Source organism: Mustela erminea, chromosome 5 (assembly GCF_009829155.1).
Source record: "Mustela erminea isolate mMusErm1 chromosome 5, mMusErm1.Pri, whole genome shotgun sequence".
Classification (NCBI taxonomy): Eukaryota; Metazoa; Chordata; class Mammalia; order Carnivora; family Mustelidae; genus Mustela; species Mustela erminea.
In genome coordinates, this window is record NC_045618.1 from 88,301,198 (window position 1) to 88,324,150 (window position 22,953).

The window sequence follows — 22,953 nt, forward strand, 5'->3', positions numbered from 1 at the left end:
TGAGCAAGACATACCAAGGAGAGAATAATGAGTAATGTATTCCATCAATGACAAGGGAAGAAGTGAGAGAAAGGAATTGAAATGGGCCAACAGAGAGGTTTAAATTGCAAGTTAATATTTAGGTATGTTTTTACAATGGGGCACCATGAAAATCAGCAAAGTTGATTTGTAAACTTGATTCTGCTTCTCCATTCTTTGGCCATTGAATAACATTGTGCTGTCCACTGCTCAACTTGGGTTTTGTTTTTGCTTTGTGACAGCTGATGGAGAAAAGACTCTCAAGGAGAGATAGGGGGTCTCTCTGGGGGTTCCAACCTCTTTGTTGGGGAAAGAAAAATCAGTCAGTAGCACCCTTAATTCTAATTTACCAAGCTCTGTGTGACCTGGACTTTGTCTCTCCAAAATCTGTCATGGTATTCTATTCTGCTATGTTCTAGATATTCTGTCCTTTCTTTTCTTCAAACATACCAAACTCATTCTCAGTCTAGGGCTTTGGAATAAGCTATTACTACTCAGGTTGTCCCAGTGTTCCTTGGCAGTTCCTGGACTCTTCCTTATCCTATAAATCTCTGTTTAAATGTTACCTCCTCAATTACCCTTCATATTCTGGTAAAGGGAGACAGGTAATAAATAAACAAATCAATCAACTAAATAAGAAAAAATTAGCATTAATTAATAAGCACTATGCAGAGAATTAAGGTAGCATAATGTGATAGTACAACTAGTTAGGCCTCTCCAAAGACTTGCTGAATTATCCCTGCTTACCCTCATGATTATTGTATCCCTTACTGGGCCATCAGATAGAAAACATTTCAGAATCTTAGATATAATACCATCTCTTTCCAAGTGATCCTTCTTTTTTAGCTTCCGTAAAGAAGTGTGCTGGATCACCCAAATTACCTTGAAGGAAGTTTTATTAACTACAGCATGTACTCACTTGTTCATAGGAGTCTGAGAGATTACACTCCATTTTAAATTGCTAAAATGATTCTGTTAGACAAATCACAAACCATTGTATCAGCACAAAGACAGTAAGAAGGCAAACAGACAATTCCTTCCTCCTTTCTCCATCTGTAGAATGGGGTTAATGAGACATTGCAACTTGCCACAAAATAGTCTTCATAAAGTGGATATAAATAGAAAGATATAAATAGATGTACATAGATATAAATATATCTATTGGATATAAATAGAAAGAACATAACTGTTTTTGTCATAAAAATGTGTCACATTTATGCATTCTGTTTTTTAAAAGATTTATTTATTTATTTACTTAAGAGACAGGGAATATGTGTGAGTGGGGGGAGGAGCAGATGGAGAGGGAGAGAGAGAATCTCAAGCAGACTCCCCACCAAGCATGGAGTCCAACATGGGGGTTGAGCCCATGACCCTAAGTTCAGGACCTGAGCAAAAACCACAAGTCAGATGCTCAACAGACTGAGCCACCCAAGAGCCCCCACCTTTATGCATTTTGAATGATCACAGGGTTCATCGATTATATGGGAAAGTTCTGTAGGTTGGCAATGATTCTGACAAACAAAAGCATCTACTACTGGCTATGTCTAGAAGCCTGGACACCAAATTCAAACACTGCCCTTAACACAAATCCCAGAGTCATCCTGAATTATATGTAATGAGTTCAGATATTTTAAAACAAATTTAAACTCATGTAGAGACACATAAAGACATCTTTGAGAAAGGTATCATTTGGAACTCAAAAGGAACAGCACATAAGATTAGGTTTCAATTCTTAACAATGAGTTTTCTGTATTAGGTTGAGGAAATTTCCCACCATTGCCAAACAGTACCAGTGTTTATTTCATAAAATCATGGTATATATATCCTTTCTTTCATTATTAATTTTACAACAGATTTTAAAATTCAATGTGGATTGTCTCTTACTATATGTGTATTGCATGTCTTATAACGGCATTACAGTTTTAATATTCTAATCACTAGAAAAAAATTAAGTTCCATTAGACTTTTTTTCTTCTTGCTTAGTAGTACTGCTAATCTCATCATTCTCCCAACTATGATTCACATTCTGGTCTTTGTAGTTCCATTAGAGATTCCTTACATAATAAAGAACAATATTTTTATTACACTATTGAGGACTTTAACACAAAATAAGGTGATTATTATTAAAAGTGTCGAACTTTTAAAAAGGAAACTCATAATTCTGCAAGCTGTCAGATATCTTCAATTTCTAAAGATCAAACAACTGAATACCTGATTTTCAACTGATTCTCATTCATAGCAAAAAAATGGAAGCATTTCTTAAAAGATTGAGGCATATTTTAATAATGGAAAATCATATTGCAAATTTCTCTTTTTAAGCATCTTAAAATATTTCAAAGAATCCTTTTCATCAAATGTGTGTCTTTTCTTAAGAAAGAGAACATACCCTCGGGATGAGATCTCAGCATTATTCAAAAATGGAAAAAGGCAGCTGTAACAGAACTAATATTTAAGTTTCGTAAATTACACTAGGATTGAGTTAATACTCACACTAGAATATCAGCTGTGAAAATCAGAAATCTCAACTGATAGATTAATGTCATTTTACAACTGACTCTAAGGATATTTTTTGGCGTGTTTTGACTTAGAAAGTATCAATCTAAATCTTTCATTCTTATAATATTCATCATAGCAATGACAAATGACAATTAGATTAAGCTCTACCTAGAAAACTGCCATTTCTCCTGTTTTCTAATACACATAATCTGCATCTTACATAGTTTTTATATGCCAGGCACTGGGCCAAATATAGCGTATGTCTCAATTACTACAACAATCCTATGAAGTAACTTAAGCTTGATGACAAAAAGTAGTTAGTTTTCTTCACTGACAACATCTAGTACTTAGAACAGTGTCTGCCACATAACAGGGGTTCAAATAAATATTTGTTGAATTAAATGATTTTTACATATGAAGTAAGTGAAAGTGCTAAGGACAAAAATGAATAGTCATATTCTTGTGTGGCTAGATTCTTTCTTACCTTCCAGCTGAATTTCCAGAAAAAGAACAGTTTCTTCTAGGACAAGAAAAAAGAAATCAATAGTCCTACATAACTTTTGAGTTTTCCTTTGTGGGTTCACAACAGCTAGGCTTCCAAGCTACAAATCAGATAACAGACCTGACAGTAGAGGACAAATTGTACTTATAGCTAGAAGTTGATATGTTACTCAAAGTAGAGTTTGAGAAGATAGCAAATTAATATTTCTTCAGGTCTCTCATTTGCAGGGGATCTGGGCTGGAGTCTGATGATCTGACAGAGCTCATAACTCTGGATGGCAGGGGTAACATCAGCAGTCAGATGGCAGGTGCTTCTGTTTCTAAATATCTTACTGACCTATGGAGTCTCAGCCTGTTGAGATTGGCCCCAAATGATCAGGAAAGATGGTTGAGAGGTACTCTTGAGTAGACTCGAGGTAATCCTGTTAACTCACAGAACACCAAGCCACCGTGATAGCTTTCACGGGAGTCTAGTTATTGCCCTAACCACAATCTAGGCCAGAAGAGAGAGTGTGAAAGTCCATAGAACCAAAGCTTGGAATGGGGTGGTCAAGAAGCCAGGGTGATCCATGCATAGGTCTAACTTGGGATATGTAGGCCATTGGGCAATGTCATTTAAGAGATCTCTTTAAATGCAGGGACTTACTGGATTAGAGGGGCCAAAAAGAGGTAACATCGCTGATTCCAGAAAGTGAGGACCCAAAGATCATGGCAACCCAAGCTTCTCTTTACAGCCTTTCCCCAAACCCACACAAGCATCCAATGCCCTTTCTTTAGTACAAGTACTACATATTTCTGAACATATTCCGAAAACCAGGTAACTGAATTCTGACAGAATGAATATCAGCAAACTCTAGGAAACAACTTAGTAAAATGCCTTAATACAAAAGACTACTTCCCTGAAAGTGCAATCCCACGCACCACATTAGTTTTTGACTTGAAGTTTCTTTTGATCATCCCCATTCTGGATATGTTTCTCACTCTATTCTTAGTAGATCTCCAGCCAGGAATTTGAACACAAGGAAAGAAATTTCCAGGGTAGTATAGATACAAAGACTATCCGTTGAAAGAATTGTCCCTAAAGGTAGTATTTAATATTAATACCAATAGCTTGTATCATTTTCCCTTGGGAGACTGAAAGAAAAAGGCAGAAAGCCTCAAATATTAGTAATGACTAGAAAAAATAATTTTAAAAAGTCTTAGATAAAAAATAAAACAGCTCTCAGGGCGCCTGGGTGGCTCAGTGGGTTAAGCCGCTGCCTTGGGCTCAGGTCGTGATCTCAGGGTCCTGGGATCGAGTCCCGCATCGGGCTCTCTGCTCAGCAGGGAGCCTGCTTCCTCCTCTCTCTCTCTCTCTGCCTGCCTCTCTGCCTACTTGTGATCTCTCTCTGTCAAATAAATAAATAAAATATTTAAAAAAAAATAAAATAAAACAGCTCTCTAAATTTATCCTTATAGCTCTTTAATATGATTTGTTGTAAATTCTTTGGCTTCTTGTTAGTTGCTTGGTAAATGCATACACACATACACTATGACATCAATAGTATTCTCGCAGGTCACTTAAAACATCCTCATTCCTCCTTTCCAACCTCCTGATCCCTCCCCAAGGCTGGTGACAAATAGCAATTATTGCTGGCACAAAGCTGAAGGGAAATTGTACAAATTATTACATGACCTTGAGATCAATCAATAATCTGAAAAACATGCTAGAAAAGAAATCATTACGTTTTTAGAATTTGAACAATAGCCTCTGACTTTCCAATTTGAGCTTGATTCTGGGGTGAGTAACTACCACGTCTTCATTTGTAAATGGACTCTCTTGGTATCACCCTTTGTCTTCCTTATAGGATTTCCTGAGGAGTCACTAGACTGCTATTACAACAAAAATAAAGTCAGAGAAGTTTCAGGAGAAGTTCCATGTAATTATTACAAACATCATTCTGAATCACACTGTGCTTGTTGCATGAAATAGGAGAAGCAAAACAGGTATTTTCTTTAAAATAACAGAGTTCCGGGGCATCTGGGTGGCTCAGTGGGTTAAAATAACAGATTTCTTCCTGACTTTTGAAAGCAGAAAACTATTTCTATATCCAAAAGATGAAGTAATTTTTTTATAAGTGGCGGACATCAATAGGTGATTAAAAGAACATGTTTTGAGACTAGTAGCTGAAGAAGAGTTATTATTAAACAGGCTTTCTAATGAAAACCAGTCTTCACAAATAAGATATTTAAAATGCATTTTAATTTTAGAGTCTAGAAGTGCTTCTGGCACCTCATAAGGGCTCAATAAATATTTGTGTAATTGAATAAATTTTACAATAAAGTACAATCTATAGTAAATGAAATGTTGTATTCTGTATTTTTTAAAAAGATTTTATTTATTTATTTGACAGACAGAGATCACAAATAGGCAGAGAGGCAGGCAGAGAGAGAAAGAGGAGGAAGCAGGCTCCCTGCGGAGCAGAGAGCCAGATGCGCGGCTCCATCCCAGGACCCTGAAATCATAAACTGAGCTGAAGGCAGAGGCTTAACCCACTGAGCCACCCAGGTGCCCGTATTCTGTATTCTTTTTAGACTAAATGCTTACCTTTCATCCTTACCACACAGAATAGTAGAATGTTCCAATAAAACTATTTTACCAATGGAACCATTAGGATTCCTTCACTTTTTTCTAAAACATTGCAGTAATACAACTATATATAAGCAAGCCAGTAATCACAGTTTCAAAGATGGCATACTATCCCTTCAAACCAAAAGCTTTATTTGAAATTTTGCAGGTAGGAGGGAGTAAAAAGTCTAAATATAGGTAAAACTAAAATACAAGTTCTAAAATCCAAGATGTCAGGGTGCCTGGGTGGCTCAGTGGGTTAAAGCTTTTGCCTGGGTGGCTCAGTGGGTTAAAGCTTTTGCCTTTGGTTCAGGTCATGATCTCAGGGTCCTGGGATGGAGCCCAGATGGAGCCCCGCATTGTTCTCTGCTCAGTGGGGAGCCTTCTTCCCTTCCTCTCTCTCTGCCTGCCTCTCTGCCTACTTGTGATCTGTGTCTGTCAAAAAAATAAATAAAATCTTAAAAAAAAAATAAAATAAAATCCAGGATGTTCACTAAAGAAATCTGTTAGATGTTTGACAGTGATTAAGGCACTTCCTGTATTATTGCCCCCCTCTTTTTTTTTTTAAATCTCAAGCAGGCTCTACACCCAGCACCAAGCCCCCTGTGGGGCTCAATCACACAATCCTAAGATCATGACCTAAGCCTAAATCAAGAGTCAGAGGCTTAACTAAGTCACCCAGGATCCTCTATTATTGTTTTTTATGTAGTTAAGATAAAAGCTTGGGGTAAGTATTGGATCTAAGATTGTGTTGATCCCAAATGCCAAAGTAAACTTTAAGTTAAAATTTTATATGACGGGGCACCTGGGTGGATCAGTGGGTTAAAGCCTCTGCCTTCAGCTCAGGTCATGATCTCAGGGTCCTGGGATCGAGCCCCGCATCGGGCTCTCTGCTCCACAGGGAGCCTGCTTCCCCCTCTCTCTCTGCCTGCCTCTCCGCCTACTTGTGATCTCTGTCTGTCAAATAAATAAATAAAAATCTTTAAAAAAATTTTATATGACACCCCACTACCTAATTATTTCAATGCATGCTTTTGACCATTAATATATAAGAATGAGATTTAAGCAAATTCAATATTTTTCTGCCTGTTAGCAACATTTTTTTACTTTTTAGTATTGGATGGATGGTTCCTTTCTGTCATAAACACCAGTAGGATTGCAGTAGAATACGGATAACTCAATATAATTAATTTTTCAAATTAGGACAGCATTATTTTATCCTCTTCTTACTATTATCTATCTTTGGTCATTGCGTTACTTCTTTGCACTTCCATCTCAGGAAAAGGAAAAAAGCAGGTAAAGAAGGTACAGTTAAGAGAAGTACTTATGACTGTTTGCTCAAAACTAATGAAAGATGAGATAGGAAGATTGAAACCAGTCCTGAGGCAAGAACTCTTGAGGAATCTGAATTTTTGCCGAAGATGAATAATCATATAAATTTTCTCACATATTAATCTCTCATATTGGCATTAACAGTGAGTTTCTCTACAGTCATCTAAAGAGATGACCTGGTACAGGTTTGAAGATAGTGGAGGTGGTGAAGGTGGGCTGATAAGGGAGCTTCTCACAGTGACAACTTCTATTTAAAAAGAAATTGTGCAGTTATACTTTCCCAACATTCGAATTTTCTGGTTTAGTTTCAGTTTTATATGACTTGTTTTAAACAAGAAATGATGTATTTATTTGTATTAAAAATGTGTATAAATGTGAACCTGATGCAATACCCTAGGAATCATTGTCCATTTGGCCTCAATCCTGCTCATGTGTAAACATTTTCTCATTTTAGTTAGTATTGCTCCCTGGTTGTAATCAAGAAGCGACTGCTCTGTGGTTCAGCTTTCTGGTTGGTGGGTGGAATATGTGAGACTTACTGAAAGGGCATGACCCTGAAAGATGATTGCAAATACAATCTAGACTTCTAGGACAAATAAGCCCATAAAATTTAATAAAATACAGGGGTATAAGGCAAGCAGAAAAGTCAGAATTGTACTGACTTACGTAGGTTTCTGATTTGTTTATGGAGTTGGTCATTTGCCATTGATTTTCAAATCATAGGTTATACAGCTAGATAAGCATAAATAATAGATACAGCTTGGTTTTCTATAATATTGAAACTCTATCTCAAATTTGTTTTCATGGAATATAAAACATACTGATATACTGAAATCCTAGTATGCATATATATTTTATGCTATGTGTATGAATCTATATATTTAAGTCTAAGAATCTCAATGATTTATAGGCTAGTTAGTATCAGTGGTTGAAATCAAATGATAATGATAGTGAGTTCCATGTCATGGGTAGGAATCATACAAAGTAAAATTCCCATTGAATTATGTAAAATGTTTTCCATGCTTTACCACTGTATGCTATAATTTGGTTATTTTTAAGATGTCTCACTGATCACAAAGGATGACATAAGAAAGTGTCAGAAATTTTCAGCCTTATAAATACAAGTAATCAGCACGTTATTAAGCATGCAGTAAGTGTTACGTAAGTAACTATTTATATATTTATTTATATTTATAATTATCTATTACTATTACAACTTCTTCGAAGATAACCAGAAGATCAGCTTCTACTAAGAATAACTAGTATCAATTTCATAAAGTGTCACACACATCTATTATTATAGATATAGATATGATTACAATTTTATAATATTATAGATGTTGGCAGTAAATACATACATTCATTTCCTCTTTTTTGACATCTGGAAGAGACCATCCTATTGGATAATGCTATCTTGAAGTGACATATTCAATGGATTCCTTCAGGAGATATTTATAATAACAGAGAAGAAAGAAGAGACTGTTTGCTACTTTCGCATTTCATACTAGATGTGCCCAATATCTACCAAGGGAAGATGGTACTCTTAATACAAATCACACAAATTTCAATATGCATTTTTGCTATAGAAATTATCGTGATTGGAGTTATAGTTATAATTTCAAATGTTAAAATCTTACAAGAGAACTAAGCTTCAGTTAATTTAAATTCTATTAGAAAATTATTTAAACTGTGTATTTATTCAGAAAAAGAAATAAAGACAACATCAGTGCATGAAGATTATCTGGCAGGACAGATAACATAACCCATATCATTCCTTTACTGGAGTGAACATAGAACAACGAGAGATGGACCTTTCAGGTCAATAGATTTGTGTAAACCAAAAGTTGAAAAAGCCTTCTGGGTAAGCGCTGTAAAATATTAGCTTGTAACATAACCCCCAAAGAGACATCATCCAAATTTTAATGTGGCAATTGTCATAAGAACCATGGCCTCCATAGATGACCTTCAGTAACATCAGATCTTATTGCAATTCCCGGTAAAATTTGCATAAAACATGACTTACTGCTTGTTTCAATTACTTCCTTTCCATCATTTCTCAGTCTGCTTATCCAGTGGTACTAACTTCCAAACAATTTTACTTTTCTTTTTTTTTAAGAATTACTTCTTTAATTTTCTAGAGTTAAGAAATGGTAAGCAATTTTTGATATTTCCTATAAAAATCCATGTTCTGTTCCTTGTTTCTTTAGGAGACTTGCCTTGTCTAAATCTCAGAATGGTAAATCAATCAATAAAATAATATTTAAGCTGAAGCAAATGTGCTTACTAAGTTAACTTTGAAGAACAAAACATTTAAGATGTCCATACCAGAAGGAAACAATCAACAAAACTACAGAATGAGAGAAGATATTTGCAAATGACATAACAGATAAGGGGCTAGTATCCAAAATATATAAAAAACTTATAAAACTCAACACCCAAAAAACAAATAATCCAGTTTAAAAAAATGGGCAGAAAACATGAATAGACATTTTTCCAAAGAAGACATCCACATGGCTAACAGACATATAAAAAAGATGCTTAGCATTACTCATCATTAGAGAAATACAAATCAATACTACAACGAGACATCACCTCACACTGGTCAGAATGGCTAAAATTAACAACACAGGAAACAACAGGTATTAGCAAGGATGCAGAGAAAGGGGAATACTCTTGCACTGTTGGTGGAAATACAAACTGGGGCAGCCACTCTGGAAAACAATATGGAGTTTCCTCAGAAAGTTAAAAACAGAACTACCCTATGGCCCAGCAATTGCACTAGTAGGTATTTACCCAAAGAATAAAAAATACTCATTCAAAGGGATACACGCATCCTGATTTTATAGTAGCATTATCAAAAATAATCAAATTATGGAAAGAGCCCAAGTGTCTAGGCACTAATGAATGGATAAAGAAAAGGTGAGATATATATATATATGAAAGGTGATATATATGATATATATATATATGAAAATAAATTCATAAATTTATTTATATATTATATAAAATATATATAATAAAATAATAAATACATATTTGTATATATAAATATATGTATACCAATATATAAAAATATAAAATATTAGTCAGCCAAAAAAAAAGAATGAAATTTTGCCATTTGCAACAACATGGATGGAGCTGGCTATTAGGCTAAGTGAAATAAGTCAGAGAAAAACAAATATCATGTGATTTCACTCATATGTGGAATTTAAGAAACAAAACAGATGAATATAGGGGGGAAAAAGGAGGCAAACCTGAAAACAGACTCTTGACTATAGAGAAAAAACTGAGGGTTGTTGGAGGGGAGGTAGGTGGGGGAATGGGTAATGGCTATTAAGGAGGGCACTTGTGATGAGCACTGGTGTTGTACGTAAGGGATGAATCACTAAATTCCACTCCTGAAACTAATATTACACTCTATGTTAACTAAATGGAATTTTAATAAAAACTAAAAATAAAAAGATAAAATATAATCATGGTAAGACCTAAGTAGATATTCTAATAAAAAGAAAAATAATTTATTTTGAGAAGAATTTACCTTAAATGGCAATGAAACTATTATCTACCATTGGTAGCAGAAGTATACAAATGCCAAGAGTGTGAAGAGGAAATAATATGAATTAAAACACATTTTATAGGACACTATGTGCATCATTTTAGTAAGTAGTGCTTTATTCACATCACCATTAAATGTCTCCCTGATGGTTAGTGGAATTCATTAAAAGACTAATAAATCTCAACATGAAATGTTAAGGAAAAATGGGAGCTATTATTTGGACAACTATGTGGTCTCTAAGTAAATTTACCAGGAAAAAGCAATGGCTCATTAACACTAATGGAAATGATAGCAAGGTATCTGTGGAATGGTGAGATTTAATTAATCAGTCTCTGGATTTATAGATTATAAATGATTTACCTTAATTATAATCACTTAAAATATGTGGTTGGATCACACGGTACTTTAAATTGCATGACTCAGACATTATGTTAACCAGGGCACCCTGACCTTCTGTCTCTGCACACATAAGTCTGAGAAACAAAATTATTCTAGGTAATGCCTGATATAGTGTTTTTTGTATATTATTAAGTATGGGAATACTTGTGAAACCAGTTTGTCTGTATACGGAGATATTTGTAAAGTGCTACTCTGTTGGGACCCAAATAAGCTGACCCAATTATACCAATGTTATAATGAAAGTAAAAGCAGAACTGGAAGACAAACTTCCCTGTACGATGAACCATATTTGGATAGTTGATCTATTGGTACTCTTGAACAATGATCCTGTTTCTGAGCCTTCGTTTCTTCTAGTTAACATTTAAGGGCTTCTTTAAGTATATGTTCTTGAATACATGGCTGATTTACCTTAATACCTGATGGGAATTAAAGGGTTGCATCTACTAAATGTCAGGTTGAATGAAAAATATCTACCACTAGATAAGGTACTAAAGTAGCATCTACCACCAGACAAGTAATTTTACTATGGGTATTCATTGTTTTGATATAAATGAAGTAGGAATATTGTATATAGCAAATGAGTTGTGAGTACATATAGAGCAGCCAGAGTAATACTGCAAAATGAAGGTCAGATCATGTCAGTTCTTTGCTCAAAACCCCTTTCTAAATGCAATGTGGTATCTTCAATTAGAGCAGAATCTAGAAAACAGGAAAAGGGCATTAGTGGGAAAATTGATAAATTCAAATGGAGTCTATACTTTGGTTAGTAATATTGTAGCAATGTCAATTTCTTGATTTTGAAAAATCCACAATGGTCATATAAGACACTAACATTAGGGGAAACCGGGTAAAAGGTTTAGAGGACCTCTACAGTATCTTGGCAATTTTTTCATATATTTTAGAATTTGAAAAAAAAAATTTCCTTAAATAAAACCAAACCTCCATTTCCTTCCTGTGTCACTCTGAATAAAAGTCAATGGCCTTACAATGACCCATGAGGCCCTCCGTGTTCTGACACCCTAGTACTTCTCTGACCTCAACTCTCTCTCATGCTCACTCCTCTCTAGCCACTGGCCTCCCTGCTATTTCTCCTGCTATTTCTCCCTGCTATTTCTCCATCATGCATGTTCTCACCACAGGGCCTTTGCAGTTATTCCTCTCCTTGAAATAGTCTCCCTCCAGCTATCCACCAGGAACACTCTTACATCTTTCCAGTCTTTACATATGAAGACCTTCTCAGTGAGGCCATCCCTGGCCTTGTTTGTCTTCTCTGCTAGAAACTAAATTCCAAGGGGTCAGGGAAACTTGTATGTTTTTTATTACTTAATCTCTTGTGCCTAGAACAGTGCTTTATATAGAGTGGATGCCTAATAAGTATTTTTGAGAGAATGAACATACAAATGAAGGAATAAAGGAAGAGATAATGGAAAATAGAAATACCAGATGGTGACTAAAGGACTAGGTCCTTAAAATACATTTATCAATCATTTAATATCATAGAATCCTATAGTTCTTAAATAAGCGGGATTTTTCTTTTCATTGTTCCATCACCCCACATGCTATTTCTGCAATGATTTATATTTATCGCTATTGTTAATAGAAATGGAAACAGATGTTATAGCTTGATATTTAGATCTTGGGTAGAATTGCCTATGAAAATCATTTCCATTTGGACCTTCATACTAATTAACTGGCATAATTGTTCTGCAAAGAACTGTTTCATCCCCACCAGTATTAGAGAAACACATTTTCAACCTCTTTTTAAAACTCATTTGTTCTTGTTTTACTTCCTGGTGCTTCCTCCCTTTGTCCCCACCATCACACATTGCCTCTGTTTATAGTCAGGTGACATTGACAAGCAAATGTTTATGTGGATTTTCAGTTTGAACATTTCAACATAGACTTGAATAGTGGAATCTCAGAAAGGTAAAAGAACACTGAGTATATATTTACACATCTCCTCCAACACATACACACTGATTAAATACTGAGTATGTAGAGCTAACTACACTGATATCCTTAAATTCTGTATTTCCAAGGCTATTGTTTTAAATCTAGTTTTAATGCATTTTTAAATCAGGACAGTTATTGTTTAAATGAAAATGAAAGCTCATAAAGACACATGTTCAGGGGCACCTGGGTGGCTCAGTCGGTTGACTCCAACTCATGATTTCACCTGGGGTCATTATCTCAGGGATTTGGAATCAAGCCCTACTTCAGCCTCCATATTCAGTGGGGAGTCTGAGGATTTTCTTTCTCCCTCTGTTCCTCCCTCCCCTTGAACTCTTTCTCTCTCTCTCAAATAAATAAATCTCTAAAAAAATACATATTTTTAATTTTTATCCAAATATAATATAAGCCAACATTATGAGTGTGTTATAATGGTGACAATGAGATACATATTGTCAAATTAGAGGAAGGGGTATTGTCATCTCTAGTCCCTTCCCTACTACACCCAAGAGGAACAACGAGTAAATGCCCAAATACAAATGTTCTAGTATTCCATATTAGTATATTCTATTAAATTATACAACATATATATTTCTTTTACTTTCCTTCTTTATCACTACCCAGGAGCACAACTACTTATTTTGTCTACTTATTTGTGGGAGCCCATAATTTGTGGTGGTGACATTCTTATGGACACTACTTCTGTAAAGAGGTATTTTAAAAGTCTAGTCCCCAAGGCAGACAATGAGACATTGTAGCTTAGGTCCCTGTAAGATTACAGTATCAACTGAGACCTTCAATCACTTGTGAATCCCCTGCTCTCCACCAGTTTTCTACTTGATCTCGTTTTTTGGCATACCCTTGTGGAGATGTCATCTGTATATGTTCTCCACTCTGTAGGATGTGACTCATCTTGGCCTGGAAACTTAGAGCACATTTAGAACCGCCAGGTGTTTTCATAGATTGTTCTACTCCATCTTGGACTTCCTTTCCTTCCTAACAATGTTTTCCTACACTTTTTGTGCCAATATTATTCATGATAGAGAAGAAAAATCAGAGTAATAACTAAAAAGACATTTCAGAAGTAAAAAAGTTGCAGGTTTTAGAGACAAATTACATGTGAAAGTTCAGGGAAATATGGAGCTGGGGACAATTTCCAGGACTTTGGGTGGTATATTGCTCAGAGTTCTCCAGAGAAACCCATAGGATGTTTTTTATATATATATATATATATATGTATATATATATATATATATATATATGTATATATATATATATATAAGATTTGTTATAAGGAATTGGCTCACGTGATTATGGAGGCTGAGAAGTCCCAAGACTTGCAACCAGAAAGCTGGAGACCCAGGAGAGCAGATGGTAGCTGATGGTTCCAGTTCAATTCTGAAGACCTAAGAGCCAGAAAAAGAGATAGTATAAGTTCCAATCCTAGTCTAAATCCAAAAAAAGGGGAAGGCCAATGACCCAGCTCAAAGATAGGCAGAGTGAACAAATTCTGTCTTGCTTGGTCTTTTTGTTTTGCTCATGTCTTCTACACACTAGATTAAGCCCATTTACATTGAAGAGGACAATTCAATCTACCATTCAAATGTTAATCTCAGCCAGAAACACCGTCACAGATGTATCCAGAATAATGTTTAATCACATACCTAGGTACCCCAAAGCCCAGTCAGGTTGACACATAAAATTAAACATCCTAGGTAGTCAGGTAAATTGTGATGTTTTTATTAACAGAAAGAAGATTTCACTTCTAGACATGCACAGTATAAAGTTGCCATGGAAAATTTAGTTGGAAATATTGTTTGCAGCCCAGGAAAGATTTTGAGGCTCTTGATTTAGATTTGGTGGAAGTGCAAGTCATTTAATTGGATAAAATTATCCAGGAAGAACACATAGATTTGTTAACTCCATCATTTATTGAACATTTATTATATGGCGAGTACATAAGAAACACTAGGAATGTAATAGTTAACAAAACAATGACACTTTCTTCCATAATGGAATTTAAATTCTAGGGAAGAAGATATAAAGTAAATAAACAAGTTATTCTACCAGAAACATAGTGAATACGACAAAGAAAACTGTAACACCCTATAAGGAAATTAAACAAGGGACTCTGAATTAATCTGGAGTGATTGGGAAGATTTTCCTGGGACAGTAACATTAATACTAAGACCTGAAGATTGTGTAGGCAAAGCAAAAACAGCATGGCATTAGAGAAGCTGAAATGCAGCTTTATGTCTAAAATTTTGCAATGAAGAGGAAAAGTTGTAAGAAGCAAGACTATGGAAGAAACTAAAGTCTGATCATGCAGGGCCTTCAAGGTGATAAGGAGGTTTAATAGGTTACATTACTATTAAAAATTCTTCCCTCACCTACAGTAGTATGATGTAGCCCCCTTTTGTCATGGCTTCATGATAAGCACAGGATACTCCCTTAGACTTTGATTTTGGGTTAGACCATATGACTTGCTTTGGGAGGCAAGATATGAGCAGATTTAATGTAAGTGAAAGTTTGAAATATGCATGGTTGGGCTTGCTGTCTTGTACTTTTGCCAGTACCATGAAAAATATATGCTCCATCTGGGCTATAAGTCAAAAGAGAATGAGAGACTTATGGATCAGATCTGCCTTTGGAGGTAACGCCAACTGAACTGTCTAATAATCTGACCATTAGCCAACTTACAGACATGATAGTAGAATAAATCATTATTCTATACCACTTAGCTTGGGAGTAGTTTGTTACACAGCAAAAACTGACTAATACAGAAGCCTTAAGGAAAAAGAATTCTTAAGGGGTCAGTTAAGGTCAAGGCACCAGAAAAAGACTAAGAAGAATACATCAGAGTGGTAGAAAGGAAATAATGAGAAAACAGTGCTGAGGAAACCAAGACTGAGAAAAATCTCAAGGCAGAAATGGTCAAACTCTATAGGAAGATCACCCTGAAGGCAAAGTAAAAATAAACCACTGACTTTGTAAATTAGAAGTCCATTTTTTGTTGACTTTTTCAGTTAGTTGGTAGAGACAGAAATCATATTTCAGTGGATTGAAAAATAAGTGGAAATGGAGAAAGCAGGGGCAGGACATGTAGACCTCTCTTGAGTACTGCAGTGACATGGAGGAAGGCAGAGTCGAAGAATATACAAAGACCACCAGAGCAAAATCAGGGGTGAATTTGTTTCCTTGTCAAGCAGAGTGGAGCTAAGTCATTCCAGAAGAGTTCAGCTGAAAGCTGGAAGAGTAAGCTGAAAGACAAAGGACTAGATACAAGGCCAAAGAGGGAATTTATTCCACAAGGAAGGATTCTATGCACTAAATTCTAGTTTGTTAAGGAGAGGATTATAAATTATCTCCTGGAATCAATCGTTAGTCTTTTTTATGTCACAGAAGTATGACAAAGTTTTTAAGAGTCCCAGAAATGTTCTGCTGGGTTTAGGAGTACCTACTATGTCTTTTTATATGCACTTTCATATCCTTGGGACTTGGCACATTTTTCTTTCGCCCTAGGTGAAGACTTGAAGAGAAGGCACAGTCAAAGGTACTGCTTTTAGAATGTTTTGAAGATGTTTTGAACAGGATTCTAGGTTTAAAGTATTAAAGGGGACAGAGTGAGAGAGTGACAAATGTATGAAACAGAGAGAGATCAAGAGCTTTAGCAACAAGTAGAGATACCTCCTCCTCTAATACAGCAGGTGACACTGAACGGAAATAAGGTTTGAGGGGTAAAAACTTCAATTCCATTGGGGCGCTGGAAAGCTTTGATCCCATTGACTTCTGCTTTCTATGGAAGTTAAAGCTGGATCATCTGTCAAGAATGAAGGGACAAAGAATATATCCCTTCTGTGATTACCTTCTTGTTCCAAACACCATTTTAAGAACATAGTTTTACCCATAGCAACTTTTACTTGTCTTAATTCCTTTTTTAAACTTCCTGACAGTCCCTCCTAATTTAAAGTTCATGAATATACATGGGAGTGTAAATTGATAAAAAATGTGGGAAGCAATATGGTAATTGGCATAAAAAATGCTAAATGTTCGTACACTTTGATTTCATAATCCCACTTCTAGGAATTTATGAAAATTAGAAAAATGGTACACAAAATTGGTAACTGAAAAATTGTTTGTATTAGTGAAAAAATGGATAAAACCTAAACATATGTCAATAAGAATTTATAAAATTAAATTGTAGTATGAACATACACACAGTAAAATTCTATGAAAAATAAAAATTATAATATAGATTTATCCCTATGTGTACAACAGTGCTGTCAAATGAAGAAAAGCTAGAGACTGGTGTAGTTTGCTACCAAAAGTGATTTTGTTTATGTAAAATCATTTGTATTGTAATGCCTGTGCGTGTGCATGTATGTGTAAAATAAGAATAAAGATCAAAATATTAATAGTACTTATTCATTGCTTGAAGGATATGGAGTGGTTTTTACTTTACTCTTTTTATTTGTTGAATTGTTTGAATTTTTTATATGAAGTATTTATCACAGGTGTTACATAAATAAGCCAAGGATGACCTCCGTGTATAGGTCAGTTTGTTTATTTCTTCACTACTGGCTGAAACTTGTTAGCTCAAAAGTCCACCAATACCAGACTCAAATTATGACACATCCAGTTTTTAAAACAGCCCAAGCAACCATTAAAAAAAAAGACTTAAGAAATTAGCTCATTTGAATTTTTAACCATTTAAAGCCTACCTGCTTTGCATACCCTAGGAGACCTCCCTGGACAGTTATTACACACTGATAAACTAGAGCAGTGTGAGCATAAGACTGCAAGTTGCTACGGCCCTCTGGAGCTCTCCGACCCAGAGATTCCTTGCAGTGCTGCTGAAAAATGTAATCTAGATGTGATTTAAGTTCCCTCTCTGATACCCTTCTCCCACAAAAGTGCTTTTGTGCTCCTCTAGATGGAGCCCCTCTTGCCTGTGGTGTCATGCAATGAAAGACTTCCTCCTCACTACGCTCAAGAGCTGCCCAAAAAGCTTGTTGTGTTGTGTGTTGCTGCCTCCCATGGTCATATGTTTCACCTTGATGAGCCATGAGCCTCCAGATCCACTGGACCCCCTACAATAGGCATTTGTAATAGCACATAGAAATAATAAAGCAGTTTTTAAACCAATTTTAAAGAAAAATTTAAGTGGACCCCAAGTCTGTGCCAAGGGAACCTGAGCAGGATCCAGCTTCTAAGAAAAGGCAATTTGCAAAACCAGGACCCAGGGAGCCTTAAGCCTCCAAACAGAGGGTCTCATTCGACAACAAAGGTCAGACAGAAAAGTATCCTACCAAGTCCCAGCCATGTTCGCAAAATCACATTGTCCTGCTTTTTGATCTTAAATACTCTTTGTTTTTAATATCGCCCAGGTTCTTTGATTAGTACTGAGGCGGTGGATATTTTAGGCGTTATTTCAGGACAGTGTTCCAGTTCTTAACCTGGTGAGTCACCCGGGACCTCCCCCAACTTCCTCTTTCCTCTTGTGATACTTGCTCCTTCTATAAAAGTTAAGTTTCATGGATTTTTCTGGCTATTGTTCACCTTGCTCTTCCCCAATCAGATTGCAGGCCAACAAGCCTCCATGTTTCCCCTTCATGGAACGCTCCCCTCCCTTAGGAAAGAATCTTCATTTCAGCATCTTCAACTGTGTTTTGGAATCAAATGCACTTTGCTGATACCATCTGCGTTTCTCCAGTCTTTCTCTCCCCACTGGCAAAGCAGAGAGCTGCTGTTTAACTACACAGTGACTCCCTAAACTATCTTTACTGATTAGTTAAAGGCTCATTTACTAACTGGAAATGAACACCAGTTAATACCAGACTTTGATAATCAACAGATGTTAACGCCTACTATATCAGTATCCATATTATCTGTTGATATCCATATTCCTCTTGTCCAGACTGGGCTGCAAATATGCAAATTTAGCTGATTCTCTTGTCAATTTGACATACAGAATGAATAAATAGCTACTAGGTATTAAACCTTTATTTGAATCAAACAGATGAGACAGGTGGTAAGAATGATTCCCATTTTTCCCAATTCCCTGAATTGTCTTAAGAAAGCAGGGGAGGGACTTGGCCAGAGAGTCAGAGGAAAGGCAGTCAGTTAATGGAGAAAGCAAGCTAATTTCCTCAATTCCAACTCCATGTTCTTGGGCAATCTACTCTGATCATCTTTGCCTCCTTCCTCCTCAACTAAGAAGTGCTTAGTGTTAGTTTTCCTCATGTGAGATGTTTTATGATTTAAGCAACAATAAGGAGTGGAAAATTTTACTCCAGGATTTATTTTTGCACACTTCCATGTGAACTGCAGGAACTCAAACAGGCATCTGAAGTGAATTTCAGTCCATGGAAACTCGGCAATTTTCCTCTCCTAACCTGTCGCCAAAAAGTAATTGCCAGGTGAATGCGCTTTTGTAGTAAGTCAGTATAAACCATTTTGATATAATTATGTGTTTCTTGGGGCACCTGGGTGGCTCAGCCATTAAGAATCTGCCTTTGGCTCAGGTTATGATCCCAGAGTCCTGGGATCCAGCCCCACATCAGGCTCCCTGCTCAGCGGGAAGTCTACAAGTCTACCTCTCCCTCTCCCACTCCCCCCCGCTTGTGTTGCCTCTCTCGCTGTCTCTCTCTGTCAAATAAATAAATAAAATCTTAAAAAAAAAAAAAAAAGAATTATGTGTTTCTTTTTTACTAGAAGCCTCTTTCCTTAGACCTTTTGTTCCTTCCCTTGTCTCCAATCCTCACTGTTGACTGGAAATGATTTACGGCAGCTACATACAGTCACTCTGCTTCTCTCCAAATGTCAATCCTCAGAATTTTCTCACCCATTCTGAGAGCCGTGTCAGGGATAAAAAAAACTCCCAAATCAGAGGCTTTAATTACAAATTACTGTTGAGGGCCGAATGGCCTCTCAATAACGACTAAGGTCACATGTTCACAATACAGTCCTATCAGTGATCCAGGTTTTTCAGGCACAAAGTGGTTTCATCAATTCCTTGCTTTCATTTCTTTTAAATAAACTAGGAAAATGCCTCAAAGAATAAACTTAAAAGATTTCAGTTTTTACACTTGGTTCATCGTTGCATATAATTAACACATTCTTGTTCTCTACTTAATTTAGAACAACATTGAATTTCCATCCAGCCCACAGAAGTGTATGTGGATTATTGGAATGCAGTTAAGAAACCCAGTTGTCAGTTGGCAAAAGTTTCATCCAGAGACATTTGGAACCCAATTTCCCGGGAATGGATTTATGCAAACTTGTGAGGAAGACAAGTTTAGCAGGTCTCTTTCTTGCTTTGGTAAATTTGTTCTCCTCAAAACACCTTCCCATGGGGCTCCTGGGTGGCTCAGTCGGTGAAGGGTCTGCCTTAGGGTTCAGGTCATGATCTCAGGGTCCTGGAATCAAGGCCTGCATCAGACTCTCTGCTCAGTGGTGAGACTGCTTCTTCGTCTTCCTCTTCCTCTCCCTCTGTGATCTCTCTGGCTCTCATTCTCTCTCAAATAAACAAAATCTTAAAAAAAAAAAAAAAAATTATTCCCAGCCACCTCATTGCTATCCGTGGCTCAGAGGATCCCCACACCCAGGGATATGAAACTTCCTTTGCAAGAAGCCTGTCTCACAATACTCACGCTAAAAGGGATCACTTTATCAATGAAGCAACTTGATAAACTATGTATTACAGTAGCCATCTGAGCAGCAGCTTCCTGAACATAATGCCTCTCTTGTCATCTAGACCCATTAGTGATTCTTCTGGAGGAACTTCAGTTCTGGGGACATAAACATCTTAGCTTCTCAGTAAATATTTCTCAGTATTTAAAAAAAAAAAAAAAAGCCATGTGGTAACAACAACAACAGTAATGATGAGAAATAATAACAATTATTCCCAGGGCACTTATTCTGTTCCAAAATGTGTCCTAAGTGCTTTGCTCATGTATTAACTCATTTGATCATCTTTAAAATCCTACAAGGTTGAAACCACTATTATCTGCTATTTTACAGATGACCTTTTGATGGGGTGTAGAGACTGCTTTGCCACAGACTAAGGAGTCTCTTTCTCCTGCTTCGGATTCTGTAATGCCATGCAAAATATTTTTGGCAGTAGGTAGAACATATGTGGGGAACACATTTTAATCTTGCTGGTATCACCCCGCACTGCAGCAAAATCCCTCACAGGGTGAGATAAAACGGATCAGTGGGTGGAGACCAGAACCAGGCAGAGGTTCAGAGAAGACTCGGGTCTCTCCCTGCCAAGGGAGAGGGTACAGGAAGGATTTCTTTGACCCTTGCAGTTTTAGGAGGTCATCTAACTATGGAAATATCTTGTGACATCCACAAAAACATATCCTTTGAGGAAGAACTGGTGATAAAAACTCTAGGAATGTATGTCATAGATTTCTAGTTGCTGCCCCAACATCCATTTACTCTCATTCTTTATAATACAGTTCTGATTTTATTCAGAGTGGCAAAGTGCCCAGCTAAAATAATGTATTTCTCAGCTTCCGTAAAATGGTCAATTTAACTAGAGCTACGACCAGGCGGGTGCAAGCAAAAACTATTAGGTGGGGAAGACAGAAGGTTAGGGTGTGCCACTTTGCCTCTTTCCCTTCCCCACATCCTGCTTCCTGGAATGCAGATGATTTCATAGATGAAACTCCAAACACCATACTGGACCATGGAGGTGACCTTGAGGATAGAGCCAGATACTAAGAATGAAAGAGAAGAAATAGAAATGAAAGGTGGGTCCCTAAAACCAGTGAGTCACCACGCTCATGCTGGACTGCATGCCTCCAAACTGATCTTATGTGAGATAGAATATAATACATCTTCTTGTGTTTAAGTCATTACCATCTCTGGCTGTTTTGTCATATGCAACTGACTATGATTCTAACTGGATACGTAAACTTAGGTGGAGGTTTTATGAGCAGCAGAACCTTTCAATTTTTTACAACAGGAAAAAGAAAAAAAAAACAAACTTGAAAGACCCTTCTATCAATAGACTGGCCCTGCAGAGAGAGGCCGGGTGAAAAAATCTAGACTGGAAATTTCCCAAGCCCTGAATAAGGGAATCAATCTCTCTGCTTCTCAGTTTTTCTCATTTACCAAAGGAGGTTGCTGGATTTGATCATTAAGGCTTCCATGCTGGTTGAAAATTCTGCAATTTTACAAGTAGGAGAGAATAAGACACATACAGGATTGCTGTCTAGCCCAGCTGAAAGGGCATCAGGCTTAGCACGTTGGATGGTTCTCTCCAGTAGGGCAGGGTGGCTTTGAGACCAGCTCAACTGAAACCCTGTCTGAGGCAGCACTGCCGCTCAGCTATTTCTCTTGGCACAGAGCTGCTCCTACTTTTGGATCAAGTCGTGGTTACTGTAATCAGGGACCATCTGACTGGAACAAATAAAGGCTCAGTTAAATAAGCTTAAGCATTCTTGGGTGTTGAGTTCTCCAAGTTCCTTACAGATTTTGGATACCAGCCCTTTATATGAGATGCCATTTAGGAATATCTTCTCCCATTCTGTTTTGCCTTTTAGTTCTGTTGACTGTGTCCTTTGTTGTGCAAAAGCTTTTTATCCTGATGAAGTCCCAATGGTTCATTTTTGCTTTTGTTTCCCTTGCCTCTGGAGACATGTCTAGCATGAAGGTGTTGTGGCCAAGGTCAGAGAGGTTGCTGCCCGTGTTCTCCTCAAGGATTTTGATGGTTTCCTGTCTTACCTGCAAGTCTTTCATCCATTTTGAATTTATTTTGGGGTTATAATGTAACAAAGTGGTCCAGGTTCAGCCTTCTGCTGTGGCTGTCCAATTTTCCCAGCACCATTTGTTGAAGAGGCTGTCTTTTTCCCATTGGACATTCTTTCCTGCTTTGTGGAAGATTAGTTGACCATAGAGTTGAGGATCCATTTCTGGGCTCTCTATTCTGTTCCATCGATCTATGTGTCTGTGTTTGGGCCAGTACCATACTGTTTTGATCACCACGGCTTTGTAGTATAGCTTGAAGTCCAGAATTGGTTTGCTTTTCTTTTTCAACAGTACTTTGGTGATTCTGGGTTTTTTCCCAGTTCCCTACAAATGT

General features: G+C 36.8%; 1 long non-coding RNA gene across 1 annotated transcript; it reads left to right on the plus strand.

Annotated features, from left to right (window-relative positions):
* Positions 1-1,061: 1,061 nt before the first annotated feature.
* LOC116590000 lies at positions 1,062-22,739 on the plus strand. The gene is made up of 3 exons (XR_004285476.1): positions 1,062-1,073; positions 3,523-3,525; positions 22,603-22,739. It is a non-coding gene; the product is annotated as an uncharacterized LOC116590000 (long non-coding RNA).
* The last annotated feature ends 214 nt before the right edge of the window (positions 22,740-22,953 follow it).